Source organism: Drosophila tropicalis, unplaced genomic scaffold (assembly GCF_018151085.1).
Source record: "Drosophila tropicalis isolate 14030-0801.00 unplaced genomic scaffold, ASM1815108v1 contig_638, whole genome shotgun sequence".
NCBI lineage: Eukaryota > Metazoa > Arthropoda > Insecta > Diptera > Drosophilidae > Drosophila > Drosophila tropicalis.
This window is the reverse complement of record NW_027173118.1, coordinates 57,218-66,388: the sequence shown is the minus strand read 5'-3', so window position 1 is coordinate 66,388 and position 9,171 is coordinate 57,218.

Below are 9,171 nucleotides of genomic sequence, written 5' to 3'. Positions count from 1 at the left end.
TGAGGTAGCTTCTTTGATTGACAAGTTTGGTATAAAGTTTGAGGAAAAGGAGCTGATTGAAATTTTGCAAAACAACCTGTTGCCAGAGATACGACAAAAGTTACTATATCAATCCATCGCATCAATAGGTCACCTTCGTAGATAAGTACAGATGCAAGATAATTTAACACAAGAGCTCAGCCCTCAAGCAAAAGTAATTTCTAAGAGGAAACCGAAAATAATTAAATAGTCCTAGACGAGGAGTATGAAGTTGTTGCTTTCCAATCATGAATCATAAAGTAAACGTACGAAAGTCTCACAAATTCCCACTAAGATTTTAGTCATATCCTGAGCGTTTACAGTTAAAGACAGAAGACGTTAAGACTTTGTTGAAACAATTTTTAGAAACGACAACGATAATAGAAGCTATGCAGAAGTCTCATTTTTAACGTTCACAGAATTAGGTTTATTTGGCTCGGATTTAGCACAAACCGATTTTTCACATTTTCCCCAATTCGTAAAACCTAAATTGGAAAGAATGTTGAAATTATTTGTAATTCCAACGTTGAAGAAGTTTAATATTTGTTCATGACTTTTGGAGCATTTTCGAACTTGCTCCGTCTATAATTAGTTCGTGCGAGGTCAGTTCTTATCGGTTCAATGCAAGTCATCATCTCGGACGTACGTCCTTAATAAAACATCATATCGAGTTTGGCGAAGCCAAACCTGTAAAACAACGTTTTTACTCTATTAGTCCAGCGGTTGAAAAATTAGTATACACGGAAATTGATCGTATGCTTCAACTAAGAGTTAACGAACCAGCTGTAAGCGCCTAGAGCTCTCCCATTCGACCGGTGATAAAGCCTAATAAAGTGCGACTGTGCTTAGACGCCGGCTAAATGTAGTCACAATTAAGGATGCTTATCCTTTGCACGGCATTATTTTCAAAATCGATTTAAAGGATGCCTACTGGCATATAGAATTAACTGAAGCATCCAAACCTCTTACTGCATTTACAGTACCAGGGACCGTTATATCAATTTAAAGTTATGCCTTTCGGCCTTTGTAATGCCACATCTACTATGAGTCGTCTAATGGATGAAGTAGTCCCTGCTGATCTTCGTCATTGTGTTTTTTTTTTTTTTGGATGTTCTGTGTATAATTTTAGAGGATTTCTCATCTCATCTTTCGGTGTTAGCAAGAATCGCGGAGCAATTTCGGAAAACTAATCTGTCCATTAACATAGAGAAAAGTTAGTTTTGTGTCGCAAGCATTAGTTATTTAGGATATGTAATAGACAGTAAAGGTATAAGCACCGATCCGTCAAAGATTGAATGTATTAAAAATTGGCCACTACCTAGGAATTTGAAACAAACTACTTTCTTGGAGTTTGCGGTTGGTATCGCCGTTTTATACCGACTTTTGCCGATCTCACTTATCCTATAACGGAACTGTTGTCGACAAAAAGAAATTTTGTTTTCACTCCGGATGGTCAAGCTTCTATGAATAAGTTTAAGGATCTATTAACTTCTGCCCCTATTCTACAAAACCCGGACTTTAATAAGAAATTTTTCTTACATTGTGATGCCAGCAATTATGGTATTGGCGCTGTACTTGTCCAATTATCAGACGCAGAGGAGGAGAAACCTATTGCTTTCATGTCTAAAAAGTTAAGTCGTGCCCAACGCAATTATAGTGTTACTGAACGCGAATGTTTAGCTGTTATACTGGCTATCCAAAAATTTAGGTGTTATTTGGAATTACAAGAATTTGAAGTAGTTACTGATCACTCTTGTTTATTGTGGCTAATACGTCAACAAAATGTTTCTGGGAGATTAGCTCGATGGATTTTTCACTTACAACAATTTAAGTTTATTATGTCGCATAGGAAAGGAAAATAACACTTGATTCCTGACGCGTTATTCCTGACCTTTACCATACCAGACCAAAAAAGAGTTCTACGTATCTTGTCAATAGTTTTCTGCTTGTTTTAGAACATCAACTCTGAGTTTATCCGGTACCCATAGTTTCCAAGAAAGCTTCTCTTGATAAGAATCTCCATTGGCATGTTCATAAAATGTTGAATCAAAAAAAGCTCAGAAACTGCTTTTATTTGTTAGAAAATATGCAAGGTAGAGAAGTAGGAACATTTCACGCCTAGGATATACGAAACTAATTCCCACTAATATGCTGCCGAACGTTGCATATTACCGGGTGGTGTCGCGTGCGCTAGTTTAAACTTTCAAATTTTGAAACTTAACTAACTACTTTACGCGCCACATTGCCAATAGCGATCAATCAATAAATAAAAATATTGGTATCGATCAATCGCGCATAATATGGCGATAGCGATAAATGATCTATCGTTTTTCTTGAGGTGGCAACGCGCTTTATTTTAAAACTGAGGAGAAAAGTTGTGTAAAATGAAGCTGTAGCCCAAATCTTTGGTTATAAATTATAGCAGGCATGTTAATTAGAATTTATATCCCGGCGCCATCTGTATCTTACTCTATTTCCTAGATTGGAAACCTTACATTTTCTGTTTTGCAAGTCTGAAAGTTCGGAAGTTGAGTCATACCAGACCAGCTGTTTAAAATTAGTCTGTATAAATTTCTTTAAAATTAATTGTGTAAAACAAGAAATGTTTCTATCTCAAATTATAATGAATTTGAATAATTTTCCTAGTGACATGGGTATATGAGTTGATCCCGATCAGTTTTTTTTTTTTGAGAACCTTTACAAATAACAACAAAGATTCATGGTTGGGAGGGTATAGAACTGACACGGTCCATCTACATCTTGACCTCAGTAACTGCAAGCTTGTGAACAAAAGAATACATCTTCATTTCTTCGTTTTTATACCCTTGCAAAAAGGGTATATTAATTTTGGTCAGAAGTGTGCAACGCATAGAACGAAGCATCTCCGATCATACAAAGTATATATATTCTTGATTAGCACGACGAGACGAGTTCAAATAGCCATGTCCGTCCGTCCGTCCGTCTGGATCAACGCAAACTCCTCCTAGACCGTAAGAGCTACAGAGCTGAAATTTCGCACGTAGGCTTGTATATACTGCAGGGGTTGTATATCTCGGATTCAGCCGGATCGGACCACTATATCATATAGCTCCCATACAAACCCCAAAGTCACGAAAAGTGACTGTTCTCAACAAGAGAGTTTATTACGCTTATAAACGACTGTGCCAAATTTGATCAAGATCGGATGACTATATCATATAGCTCCCATAGGAACGATCGGTCGAAAACAGTGACTTTTGTGAATAACTTTGTTACTTTTACCGCGATTTCTTTCCAATTAAACATTTGTTAGTTTAATATATCTGTTAATGAATGTGCCAAATTTGATTAAGATCGGGCGACTATATCATATAGCTCCCATAGGAACGATCGGTCGAAAACAGTGACTTTTGTAAATAACTTCGTTACTTTTACAGCGATTGCTTTCAAATTGAACATTTGTTAGTTTAATATATCTGTTAATGAATGTGCCAAATTTGATCAAGATCGGATGACTATATCATATAGCTCCCATAGGAACAATCGGTGGAAAACAGTGATTGCTTTCAAATTTAACATTTGTTAGTTTAATATATCTGTTAATGAATGTGCCAAATTTGATCAAGATCGGATGACTATATCATATAGCTCCCATAGGAACGATCGGTTGAAAACAGTGACTTTTGTATATAACTTCGTTACTTTTACCGCGATTGCTTTCAAACTAAACATTTGTCATTTTAATTTATCTGTTAATGAATGTGAGAAATTTGGTCAAGATCGGGCGACTATATCATATAGCTCCCATAGGAACAATCGGTGGAAAACAGTGACTTTTGTAAATAACTTCGTTACTTTTAACGCGACTGTTTTCAAATTAAACATTTGTTAGTTTAATATATCTGTTAATGACTGTGCCAAATTTGATCAAGACCGGGTGACTATATCATATAGCTCTAATGGAAACGATCGGTCAAAAACAGTGTCTTTTGTTAATAACTTCGTTACTTTTAACGCGATTGCTTTCAAATTAAACATTTCTTAATTTAATGTATCTGTTAATGACTGTGTCGAATTTGGTAAAGATCGGGTAACTATATCATATAGCTCCCATAGGAACGATTGGTCGAAAACAGTGACTATGATCAATATCTTCGTTATTTCCTATGATTGTAGGCCATTCTTTCGCAAACATAAGCCTTTTTTAGATAAAACGTTCTTCCATATTGATGGCTAATAGGTAAGGAAAGAGTTACCAAAAAAGTTGCAAGGGTGTACAAACTTTGACGCGGTCGAAGTTAGCCCCGGCCCTCTGGTTTTTTATTAATATGAATTCTTTACTGCTTCGGAAGCAGAGGATCTGAATCTGCTGCAATTCACCTACCGCCTTCTTTCGGTTATCGATTGATTTTTTGTCGCTGTGATAGGAGAACCGATAAAAATTATGGCGCACAGCGAGGAGCCGAATAGGAAGGTTACAGTTTAGACTCTTGGTTGGAAGCACATTTCTCGTATATCGTTAGTTTCTAGCGTAATTGCTTTAAATCTCTCTCTTGGTAAAGAACGCTTTTATTCATTTTAGAGTTAGGGATACCCTCATTGATGTATTCCACAATGCTTTTCTCATCTAAGCTGCCTCTTTTGGATATACTCTTTATTATATAAAAGTACTCAACCAGAGTCTCGTTGTATTTCTTTTTTCTACTCTCTAATTGCTTGTCTTTTGACGACAATTTAATAGTAAACTCATCCTATACGCTGCTCCAACGTGTTAGACCCTGTTGACTGTTTACAAGCAACTTAGCCGCACCTGTCAACAGCTGTATACTATATATAAAGTTTTGAAGATCATTGCATTGTACTGTTAAAGCAGTACCCTCAAAGTCTGAAAGACATTCTAATACATCCTTTTTGTTGCTGCATCAAACTCTCTTATCGCGAATATCTTTTAATGTATTTGTATTTTAAATTCGTCGTTTTATTTTATTCCTTACTCAGATGAACTCAGCTGAAATTGGAATCACTCTTTATCTTTTTATTCTTTAAATATTGTTAGAATAAAAAAAATGTATTTGCGATGCAGCCCGTGTTGTCTTATTTACGTCATAACTTCTTTGCGCTTTAGCTTCTTCTCATTAACACACACATAACGTTGGATGAATGATGCCTTCTGACTGTGTATGTAGTGGTGAATTGAGTCGTCGCGTCTTGATCTGGTACTCCTCGTATTAGCAGCCACTCTCTGTGTGACTCCAAGTCCGATCTCTGCTCCAGTTTATTTCTTCTCTTGCTTGCTCAATGCTTGGATAGCGAATCCAAGATCCATTTCTTGTCCACTTATCCCTGAGGCTGCATCATATAGACGACTTCGTTTAGGTCATTGTTAAGATAGGCACACATCCATTTGGTGCAGATATAGTTTCAGTTCCGATGCTATAGCCAAAACTAGCAGTATCGTCTCGAATCGACACACTGGAGAGAAGGTTTCGGTTTAGTCGATGTATGTTTGTGAGAACCCTTTAGCCACCAGCCGAGACTTATACCGCTCCACGGTTCAATCGCCATTCCGCTTGGTAGTATACACCCATTTTGAACCTATCGCTTTTTGTCCCTTGTGTAAAGCTACCAGTGTCCATGTCTTTTTTGCCAATAGAGACTCATATTCCTTATCCATAGCAGTCTTCCAGAATGAAGATTGTGTACCTTTCATCGCTTCTTCGAATATCTGTGCCAAATCCAGTTCCTTCATATGTAAGTTGTTTACACGATTATACATTTTCTTAGGACGTCCCGGCTTGCCGCTACGAATCAACCGTGGCCTTCCAGTACCGATATGTCCTTCTGGTTCTTGTTCGTCTGCTTAGCTAACTTCATCGTCGCTCTAGTCTGAACGCTCATTATTGGCCTAAGGCCGTACTGGAGGTTGTCTTGTTCTTCTTCCGGTGACGTTTGAACGAGCTAGACGCACCACCTACCGTACCCTGCCGACAAAAAAAAATCTTCCGACAACCGCGAATTGGATATCGTATCACATAAATAATTCTGATTTTATATTATCTTTACTTGATTAGTCCCTCCACATATTTAGACCTGTGACTGTTCGTGCTGGACCTGGGGATTCAAAAATCTAAACCATATCATTCGGATTCTTGACCAATACATCGTGTTTCTCAACGACCTTGGTAAAGATCGTGTCGAATTTGGTAAAGATCGGGTAACTATATCATATAGCCCCCCATAGGAACAATCGGTGGAAAACAGTGACTTTGATCAATATCTTCGTTATTTCCTATGATTGTAGGCCATTCTTTCGCAAACATAAGCCTTTTTAGATAAAACGTTCTTCCACATTGATTGCTATTAGGTAAGGAAAGAGTTACCAAAAAAGTTGCAAGGGTATACAAACTTTGACGCGGTCGAAGTTAGCCCCGGCCCTCTGGTTTTTGATTATTTCCACGTAACTTTCCCTATTCGATCAACGCTGGCGTATCAAATAACGAAGAAAGCGGATTAATGTAGGACTACTTAACACAATACAACACCGCGAGCGGTAAGCAGATCGACGCCACGGACGTTGCCGTCACTGCACACCTCAAGATTTTTACAAGGGAATCGCCTCTCATTTAGCTTATGTACCTCCTATAGATATTCCTCTTTCCACCGGGTGCAGAAATGCTGACTCACAGACTTCAGACGCTGCCACTGGTTTATGATAGACGGAACCTGATCCTTGATTTCAAATTCCGTGACGGATAGCATTGAACCGCCTACTAGGAAATGACCTGGGGTCAAAGCCAAAGAATCGGTGGGGTCTTCAGACATAGGAGAAATCGTCCGCGAGTTCAAACAAGCCTCTATCTTAGCAAGGAGAGTAGAGAACTTCACAAAGGTACACCTTTGGTTGGAAGTGGCCTTGTAGAACAGAAAATTAAATATTAGAAAATTAATATTAGAGAGTTTATTACGCCTATAAACGACTGTGCAATATTTGATCAAGATCGGATGACTATATCATATAGCTCCCATAGGAACGATTGGTCGAAAACAGTGACTATGATCAATATCTTCGTTATTTCCTATGATTGTAGGCCATTCTTTCGCAAACATAAGCCTTTTTAGATAAAACGTTCTTCCATATTGATGGCTAATAGGTAAGGAAAGAGTTACCAAAAAAAGTTGCAAGGGTATATTAACTTTGACGCGGTCGAAGTTAGCCCCGGCCCTCTGGTTTTTTATTAATATGAATTCTTTACTGCTTCGAAAGCAGAGGATCTGAATCTGCTGCAATTCACCTACCGCCTTCTTTCGGTTATCGATTGATTTTTTGTCGCTGTGATAGGAGAACCGATAAAAATTATGGCGCACAGCGAGGAGCCGAATAGGAAGGTTACAGTTTAGACTCTTGGTTGGAAGCACATTTCTCGTATATCGTTAGTTTCTAGCGTAATTGCTTTAAATCTCTCTCTTGGTAAAGAACGCTTTTATTCATTTTAGAGTTAGGGATACCCTCATTGATGTATTCCACAATGCTTTTCTCATCTAAGCTGCCTCTTTTGGATATACTCTTTATTATATAAAAGTACTCAACCAGAGTCTCGTTGTATTTCTTTTTTCTACTCTCTAATTGCTTGTCTTTTGACGACAATTTAATAGTAAACTCATCCTATACGCTGCTCCAACGTGTTAGACCCTGTTGACTGTTTACAAGCAACTTAGCCGCACCTGTCAACAGCTGTATACTATATATAAAGTTTTGAAGATCATTGCATTGTACTGTTAAAGCAGTACCCTCAAAGTCTGAAAGACATTCTTTATCTTATTATTCTTTAAATATTGTTAGAATAAAAAAAAATGTATTTGCGATGCAGCCCGTGTTGTCTTATTTACGTCATAACTTCTTTGCGCTTTAGCTTCTTCTCATTAACACACACATAACGTTGGATGAGTGATGCCTTCTGACTGTGTATGTAGTGGTGAATTGAGTCGTCGCGTCTTGATCTGGTACTCCTCGTATTAGCAGCCACTCTCTGTGTGACTCCAAGTCCGATCTCTGCTCCAGTTTATTTCTTCTCTTGCTTGCTCAATGCTTGGATAGCGAATCCAAGATCCCTTTCTTGTCCACTTATCCCTGAGGCTGCATCATATAGACGACTTCGTTTAGGTCATTGTTAAGATAGGCACACATCCATTTGGTGCAGATATAGTTTCCGTTCCGATGCTATAGCCAAAACTAGCAGTATCGTCTCGAATCGACACACTGGAGAGAAGGTTTCGGTTTAGTCGATGTATGTTTGTGAGAACCCTTTAGCCACCAGCCGAGACTTATACCGCTCCACGGTTCAATCGCCATTCCGCTTGGTAGTATACACCCATTTTGAACCTATCGCTTTTTGTCCCTTGTGTAAAGCTACCAGTGTCCATGTCTTTTTTTGCCAATAGAGCCTCATATTCCTTATCCATAGCAGTCTTCCAGAATGAAGATTGTGTACCTTTCATCGCTTCTTCGAATATCTGTGCCAAATCCAGTTCCTTCATATGTAAGTTGTTTACACGATTATACATTTTCTTAGGACGTCCCGGCTTGCCGCTACGAATCAACCGTGGCCTTCCAGTACCGATATGTCCTTCTGGTTCTTGTTCGTCTGCTTAGCTAACTTCATCGTCGCTCTAGTCTGAACGCTCATTATTGGCCTAAGGCCGTACTGGAGGTTGTCTTGTTCTTCTTCCATGGACGTTTGAACGAGCTAGACGCACCACCTACCGTACCCTGCCGACAAAAAAAAATCTTCCGACAACCGCGAATTGGATATCGTATCACATAAATAATTCTGATTTTATATTATCTTTACTTGATTAGTCCCTCCACATATTTAGACCTGTGACTGTTCGTGCTGGACCTGGGGATTCAAAAATCTAAACCATATCATTCGGATTCTTGACCAATACATCGTGTTTCTCAACGACCTCTCGCTTTTCGTTGTCATATAACCTGTATGCTGTATGATACCAGTGATATCTTCTCTGCCCTTGATTTGAAACCGGCTTTGTCGACTCTTATCTAGTGCAACCGTTATTGATCCAAAAATGCGCATACCCTGCACATTGGGCTTCCTTCAATTGTCTAGCTTTGAACAAAAAAGTGCTAAGTCAATTGGGAAAGCCAGCACCCAACCG